The sequence below is a fragment of the Solea solea genome, chromosome 1 (assembly GCF_958295425.1).
Source record: "Solea solea chromosome 1, fSolSol10.1, whole genome shotgun sequence".
NCBI lineage: Eukaryota > Metazoa > Chordata > Actinopteri > Pleuronectiformes > Soleidae > Solea > Solea solea.
This window is the reverse complement of record NC_081134.1, coordinates 7,797,554-7,806,255: the sequence shown is the minus strand read 5'-3', so window position 1 is coordinate 7,806,255 and position 8,702 is coordinate 7,797,554. Positions and strand designations below refer to the sequence as shown.

Genomic DNA, 8,702 nt, shown 5'->3' with positions numbered 1-8,702 from the left:
GAGAGAGAGTGAGAGAGAGAGAGAGAGGCCATGACAGCAGTCTTGGCATGCGTCAGTGTCTAAAGAAAGGCCTATGCACTCAGTAACAAAAAAATTTGATTATTGTAAAGCCATTGTCAGGCATTGTAAATGTTGAGATGCAAGTTAACTTTATAAATTGAGTGGACACGATTTACCCACAAAGATCATGTGACAAAGGCCTTTAATACTTACCAGAACGGTAAGAAATTTTTTTTACCTGTTTTTGAAATAATTAGAATTTGCTTGTTGTCTAATTGGTGTGCATCTTGCCAGTCTTGCAGCATAAATTTTGTTCAACTTTCTGGTGCAGTAAAGTCAATTGGAGTGTTAGTCCTGGTCCAAAGGTCAGATTAACCTCAGTCCAAGTCAGTCATCCCACACACACACACACACACGAAAACCTAGTAGGAAAAACAGATCAGAAATGATAGACTGGCATAAACACCAAGTACAGTCACGACACAGTGGCCATGAAGAATCAAGATTCAGGTCAGAGCAGGTATAGTGATGGCACAGCGGCCAAGCAAGAACAAAAAACTGCACTTACCATTTGAAATTTTACTGAACTAAAACGCAATCTAATTAAGATGGACATGCAGGGATGTCGGTGCTCCTCTTGACTGATGCTAGAAGGAAAGTACAGGTTAGTTCACTTACTGTGCATGGACGCGGAAGGCACCCATGTTTGCCTATGTAAAATGACTATACGCGCAAGGCCAGACGTACAATGACACAAGTAGGCTACGAAGGCGCGGGCACAGTTAGCAATCATGGCCTACTTGCATTAAGGGACGTATGGCCATACAAAGGCAATGGCAGGGCCGCCATCCTAAGCCAGGTACTGTGTTTGTAGATCACCAGGATCTTTTTTAACGTTCTAGGGCTAACGGTAAATTAATGGCCACGTAGGAAAAAAGAAAAAAAAAAAGGCACAGCGGCCAAGAAGTCTAAGCCTTGTGACAGAGTGTACAAGGCACAACATTAATTTTATTCCTACCATCTAGCTTTAACTGTACACCAACATCCATTTAAACCTCATTTAAGATCTGGTCCTCCAACATCACTATATTTTAGTGCTAAAGAAAACAGTTCAAGTTGATTTTTTTTTTTCCTTTTAGAAGTGAGGAAAGGCACGAGGAGGGCCAGGACAGATCGACACGGCGGCCGGAAGAGCGATGGCCCGCGGCCTGCGTGTCACTTACCGTCCTAAGAAACAGTTGGAAAGAAAAAGTTGTTAAGGGCACAGTGGCAAGGTAAGAGCACACCTCTCTATGGAGGCGTGTTCTTACTTTTGCATGTAAATTGTCAGTGTGATTCGGTAGTTAGCTGTGGGTAGCACAAGTTTTCTTTTGTTTATTCCTACTCTGCAAAATAAATAAAAAAATATGGACTCACCCTTTGTAGACAGACCTAAAAAGGAAATGTTAGTGCATTATAACTTATCAAGCATCTAAGCCCTTCAAGACACCATATCTACTTTAATGTGAACTGCTGAACATAATCTATATTATATAATATTCTCAGACCATCTTAACTACTCAATACAGGCATCTCAGTCACACACAACCCACTCATTCAGAGAGAGAATTTTAAACACTCCATCAGTCACCTCATTCTTTCAAATCACTCTGTCAGCAGTTCCACAAAAATATAACCAACAAGGACCAGATTTCAGACCACCCAATAAAGTGGACAGGAACATACAAAACCAACCTGTGGCAAATTCTCCATGTACAACCCTCAGCTATTTGACAGATGGAAAGCAGGAGAATAGAAAGAACGTGGCCATGTTGGACAATGCAGAGAGATGTAGGCACAGCGGCCAAGAAAGAGTGGGGACACGGCGGCCACCCAGAATTAAATCATGATTCCTACTATTTGACGATCTTCACGAAGATCAATCTGGGGGGAAAAAGAACAAACATAAAAATGTTAGAGTCCAGTCTCCAGCCTTGACAATGTTCAAGTTCATACCGTTACAAGTGTAAAATAACTAGGTAAGGTGTTCTAGAATGTGTTTGTATGACATACAGACATGGTTCACCCAGCCTGAGATATAAAGACTCACTTTCAGTGAAAACATTGTTTCCAGCACAAATTCTATTCAAACAGTAACTTAACATAATCACAAGTGAAGTAGAATAAAGTTGATTAAGATTTAAGGAATGCCTTTTAAGTTCAAGTATAGAAATGTCAGTAGCCACACTCTTTAAAAACACAAAAAAAACTTATACGTGCGATTAAATTAATATGATATATTGCCATCAGTTAAATACATTATGAAAATGAGCCATAACATTTTCAATGATGTAGTAAATTATCTCTAAAGGTGTCACTCACCTTTTTTTGACAGCCTCAGGCTTTTGTATATGGCGGGTCCGACCAGGTCTCCGTGAGCAGGAAGTTCCTTTAAAAAAAAAAAATTATAAAAGAATTATAAAAGACATGTATAACCCTGAATCGGCTTTTAAACATTTAACCCATAAGAGTTTCTTTAAAAAACTTCCTAATTTGTTCCGAACCGCAGAAAATGCCACCTTCCAAAACCTGCTGTAAAGATATTTTTTTTATATATTTTTTTAAAATGAGTCAATCTTTTAAAGCTACTTGAGCCAGAAATACACATATCAAATACTATATTTGAGATTTTAACCCTTTAAAGGCCAGTTTGTTTTCACAACTCTTTTTTGATCTAAAAAAAAACAAACAAACTACAATTTCCATAAAATACATTTCAAGGAGAATTTGATTATTACAAGTCCCTGAGATGGGTCAAAGATTAGCAGAAACATTGCTTTTCATGCATTTTTAGTTTCTTATTCTAATTTAATCTTTGAATATGATGATTTTTACTACACCTACTACAAGGAAAAGATTTTTCTTTCCTACTAAATTACCCTTTGTACTAAGATAAACAACAAATAAATGAATAGTTTGAACCAGAAAAAAACATTTATTTTGCAGAGATGAACATTAAATGATGAACACTGAAGTATGAACAATTGAATATGAAACATGGGGCAGTTAGGTGTGTTGTTGAAGTTGGGAAAAGGGCAAAAGATACAGATGGCTGATGGCAGATGGTGAGTGAGTGAGTAAGCATGTGTCTGTGAGAGAGAGAGTCCAGCTCAGGTGGAGCAGAGACTTCAAATGGACAGACTGTGGTCTTTGCATGTAAACTCCCCACATTTGCAGCAGGTGCTGCCAACTCTGGTCTTTCTTTCAGTACAAAAATGGCACCACTTCCTGTCCTCACATTTACTCATGAGAAAAGGGCCTGCAGCAGCAGCAGCACCCTGCAGATATGCAACCATTCCTGCAGTAGCTGATGAGCAGGGAAGGCGCCCTCTCCTCTCGATGTGTTGGGGGGTCACCAGCATCTCTCCCACGACAGGATAAAGGTGTTGTACAGTAAAATGTCAACCAGGTTGTGAAAAGGGCCAGTGGCCACTCATTCTGCTTCTGCAGGGGTTGGTGCCAACAACCTAACAAAAAAATAAAATAATCAATAACACTCAAAATATTAAAAAAAAGAAAAGATGTATCCAAGTATTCTTTCTCATGACACATTTATTTTATACCAAAAATGCAATTTGCAACAAAAAAAACCTACATACAATTTAGAACATTAGAGTAACAATAAATAAATGTGTGTATAACTGATGCGTAATGGCACCTACCTGATCAAGGTTATCGACACCTTTGCATCTGTTGTAATATTTGATGGGCTTTCTCTTCCTTTCAACGCTTGTTTCTGGAGTAGCACATTCTTGGCTCCTCAGGGGACGTAGAGACCAGTGTGTGTATCTTCATAAAAGCATCCTCCTCCTCCACTTCACACTCATCTTCAGATTAGTTGGAGTTGGACTACAGCTTGTCTGTTTCTACTTCTGAGGCTTCATTCATGATCATTTCCAAAGTCTTCCGTGTGGTGTAAAGTCTTCCCATCTCCAAAATGACTACTCCTACACTACTGCTTATAATTATAACCATGGCTGCAGTGCACCTGCATACTAGAACTACCTAAGCAAGACTCAAAACAAAGTCCAACTTTGGTTGCGGCTGCTGAGGTATCTTTGAAGTGCTGAGAGGCTACTTGTTATTATTTAATAGGTTCATAATGCAGAGTTTGGTCTTCAAAGAAAAAATTCTTATGAAGTTGGCCATAAAAGACACTCATATTTTTTAATACATACATACACCATTATCCAACATCAATAGTGGAACACACTTATCATTTCAGTAGCAAGAAATGTGTGCAGAAAACAGTGAAAATTTGCTGCATGATTTGAATGGGAAAAAGTAGCGCCACCTGGTGGACACATAAAAATAAATTTAATGCCAGTAGTCCAACATGAAATCTCAACATAAAAAAAATGCATAATTTCATGTTAAGATGAATGTGGGATCAAGAATAGTATTTTCAATGGGGTGTTTTTTTGGCCGTAGGAACAAATTAGGTACGTAATGATAACCAAATACTAGAAATTAGACGTTTAGGATTTTTTTTTTTAGATAGAAAAGCTGTGAGTTGTGAAAACTGGCCTTTAAAGGGTTACATTTTCAAAAATATTAATATTTGTTATGTTCATTTCAGGCTGAAGTAGCTTTAAAAGACGTTTAAAGTGGAAAAAATGACTATATAATGTTTTTACACCCGTTTCTTGGAAGGTGGCATTTTCTGCCACTAGGAACACATTAGGAATTCCTTGCATAGCTTAGCCATTTTAAGATAATTTAACGGAGATGACAGTTCTAAAGTTGACCAAAAATTTAGCTATATTCATTCAACACAATCAAAAAGGCTTAAAAATTAAAAATAGAATGGCTGAAAAATGGCTAAGGAAGTCTTAAGGGTTAACATAAAGAAACAAATAAGTCTTTCCAGTGAAAAACTCAATAGTAATGCCATGAGTGGAACAGTGAGTTAACATAGCACAGCAGCCATTTTAACTTGTTTTAGTCTTGTTTTGTCTATTTTGATAAGGGATTGGTTTAAGTTTCATATTTTTTTTATTTTGTTAAATGTGAATACTTCCTTATTACTTTGCTCTATTCAAGCAATCACTGAAACCAAATAATTTAAGAATATAACTGAATTTTTAGAAATTCAAATTGGATTATATTAGTAATATTCCTATTAAAATCATTTGAATTACTACATATTTAGTTTAAACAAGTAATTATTCAAGTTATTGGATTATATTAGTAACAGCCCTATTATAAAAGTATACATATATCTCATGCCATTCTGTATCCTGAGTTTTAGTAGCACATATATTGATTTAACATAAATACCTTGTGTGTGTATGTATTCATTGCACCTTTCTGTTCTGTTTAATGTGATTTGAAGCCCATGGTTATAATTATTAATAAATATGCGGTGTCATAATAACTACATCTCTGACGTTTATAACAAACCAAATCGTTTGAAAATCGGTAGAAAATTGAGCAAGTTATGGTTATTTAAAAAGTCCATGTACGACTACAACACATGTTATGGGTGAGCTGACTGTGGCAAGATGTCCGCCCTGTGCGAACGTTCGACATCTACCCTTTATATATATTTATATATCTATGGTCACCATTAAGATAACTTGACAAAATGTACTCACCATTCTGCACGGGCCACCAATCTGGACCAGGTCGAACACGCCATCCTGGAGCAGCCATGCTGCGTTTCTATACAGGAGCTGATGCACGACCACCTTTTCGGCGTCTGACGTCACGCCACGGTAGTTTTCTCTTTTTTTTTCCTCTTCTTTATTTTAAAGTTCCCTCCTTTTTTGAGGTTTCATGGCGGTTGGTGCATTACCGCCACAAGTTCCCTCCTCCCGGAACAGTTTCAGTAGTTAAGCAGCGACACTTTTTTCGTGTCTTTTTTTTTTTTTCATTCCACGGCTCGTGCAGCTTCTCTTCAAAGTAACATCACGGAACTGTTGGCTGGAGATTTAATAAGAAGAGGAGGAGGAGGAAGCAATCAGCTGCTTGAGAAACACCTGCGTGAAGACGAGCAGGTGTGTGGCGTCACTAATCGAGCAGCCTCCTTTTTATGCCTCTTCTTCTTCTTCTTCTTGTCTGAGGTTTTACGGCGGTTGGCAAACAACGATTTGGTGCATTACCGCCACCATCTGGTATGGAGTGTGGATCGAAATGTTGATCTAACTGAACTATTTCAGGTTGTTCATGTGTTTTGTAAAAAAGACATGCCATGGAATGTAAAACAAAGGGAAACATTTGGAGTTCTTGTTGTTTATATACAGTTATTATGCTATTATGTTACTGGTCCGGCCAACTTGAGTGTGAAACGGTGCTGCAACTAAAATGGCCCCTGAACTAAAATGAGTTTGACACTCCTGATCTACAGAGAGGGATTTAAAGGGTATTTCAGGATTTTCAGGACACTTCACTTAGTCCTGAGCGTTGGATGAGACGACGGATGAGAGAACTTTGCACATGCAGTAATCTAAAGCTGCTGTCAGCAGCCGCTCAGCTTCACAGCAGCTGTGTCAGTGAATTCAGGTGCAGACAGAAGGATTTGGTTTCATTTGGACAGACTCAGACAAGCTGCTTCACCCTGTGTCCACTCTCTGCTTCCATGCTAAGTTACTCTGCTACCTGCTGGAATCCACATTCTCGCCTGATACTTTGATTAAAATCACCAATTTCATCAATTTCATCATAGCAACAAAACAACAGTCAGTCCATAAGACACACTCAGTTCACTGTCTACTGTATGTGTAAATATGAGTAAGTACTTCTTGGCTTCATGCTGTAATAATCTGCCAAACTATGAAAACAGTCTACTGGCTGTAGCTTCATATTTACTGTACAGACAGCAGAATGCTATTAATCATCTGAACTCAGACGTGAATGCGAGCATTTGCCAAAATGTATAATTACAATAGTTAAAGTGTCTGCATGTCAGACTGAAAATAAATTATTCACCATGTGTGCCTTTTATATATATTTATACATATATATATATATATATATATATATATATATATATATATATATATATACTGTACACATATATTTATTTCTGTTTTCTTTGGGGCTGCTCATGCAAGAAATCCAGAAAATGATGTGTCAACAAACAGCGGGGAGACAAAGTTAATGGGAACAACAATGACAGATAATGACGGGAAAACAATCAGGAGACTCCAACCCCGGAGGAGTTTGTTTTTGAAACATTACTCTCAGTCTCTGTCACTCTGAGCTGGTAATAAGGCCAAAATGAAGAGGCTCGTGAGTCGCTCCCGAGCACAGCACATGAGATGGTGCAGGAGTGACGTTTGGCTGCATTGATTGGAGAAGTAATGTTCCATGATTGTGTTCGGACAGAGAGGTGGCTGGGCTTTTTTTTCACAGACAGCTGACAGCGAGCTGGCCTCTCTGCACTGCCGACTGATTAAACATGAAATGGTGCTGCTTTCAAGGACCTCCTCCTGCTTTTCTTGGTGACACCGCTCTTGAGCTGAATGAAGATGTCAGCCTGCAGCTCCAGATTGCGGGGTGTAGAGCTCCACCCGACATTAAGCTGCACATCCTCTGACTCCGCCAACTTCACAGGTAATCAGTGGAGAGCTGTCACTTATGTCACTTATTCTTTTTCTTTCTTTTTTTGCATAATGGTGGATTGGCAGCCAGAGACACCAGGTAATAATACAAAAGCCCGAAAATGGGTGAACGTTTGCACATGAAATAATGAGTGTTTATCCGGTGAGTGAGGCAACATACAGCAAAAGCTAATTAAGAACAATTCCATTTTAGTGGGCACAGACAGTTTTTCAGCAGAAGTCTTTTTTCCTTCAGAATTATTCACAGGAGGCGTTATTGATGATTCGCCACATTCGGCAATTTTCCCACCATTCTCCTCCTCCATTATTCATCCACCTCTACTTTTTTAATCTCCTGTGAGCTGACTCAGAACTCCACTCCCATTTTCAGACTGTACCTCCTGTACACTCGTGTCTGTAGCATTGATTAAATAGACCCCAGTGGACTGGGGGATTACATTGGGGTCTATTTGAAATGGCATTTCTACAGTGTTTTTCCATTACTGAGGATACTATTGGAATTTAGATAAAACTGGGTCTGGGTAGGTTTTTGTTGATTTCTGGGTTCACATGGGGGTGCCTTTGCTGCGGTTTAACAATCACAGGCTTTGGCACGTCTGCTTAATTTTTGTCCTCACGTCCCTCACCAGTTTAGAGCGCAGCCAAGTGGACTCCCACAGGACAGCAGAGGAGAGGGTGAGGCACTCATGGAGGCAGAGAATGAGCGGCAACAATTGTTTTTCATCAGCCGAGATGGAGCAGGGACACAATCGGAGACGACTGAGACAAATAACATAAAGAGGACAGAGACTTACAGACGCCTTCTTGTCTCACAGACATATTTTGTGCTTTTCACTAATAGCTGACACTTTGCAATCACAGCAGGTCAGTGGAGTTGTGTCAGGTCACTGTTGACTGTGGCATATACTGATATTGAGAAGCAGGACACACATCTATAAATCATTCATTAAAGACAAACCCTGACAGCTTTTTTTGGGGCTGTCTCCGTGATTTCACTCCTCTAATGTCCAGCTGAGTGGCATCTGCTGCACTCTGCAGCTGCTTTCTCACTTCCTCACTCAGGTGAAGTAATTGTCCTCAGATGGTTTTTGCCTCGTA

General features: G+C 39.1%; 1 long non-coding RNA gene across 1 annotated transcript; it reads right to left on the bottom strand.

Annotated features, from left to right (window-relative positions):
* Positions 1-2,935: 2,935 nt before the first annotated feature.
* On the bottom strand, positions 2,936-6,056 carry LOC131468251 (uncharacterized). Its single transcript, XR_009241692.1, has 3 exons — positions 5,637-6,056; positions 3,702-3,795; positions 2,936-3,506 (listed from the first exon to the last, which is right to left on the bottom strand). It is a non-coding gene; the product is annotated as an uncharacterized LOC131468251 (long non-coding RNA).
* Positions 6,057-8,702: the final 2,646 nt, after the last annotated feature.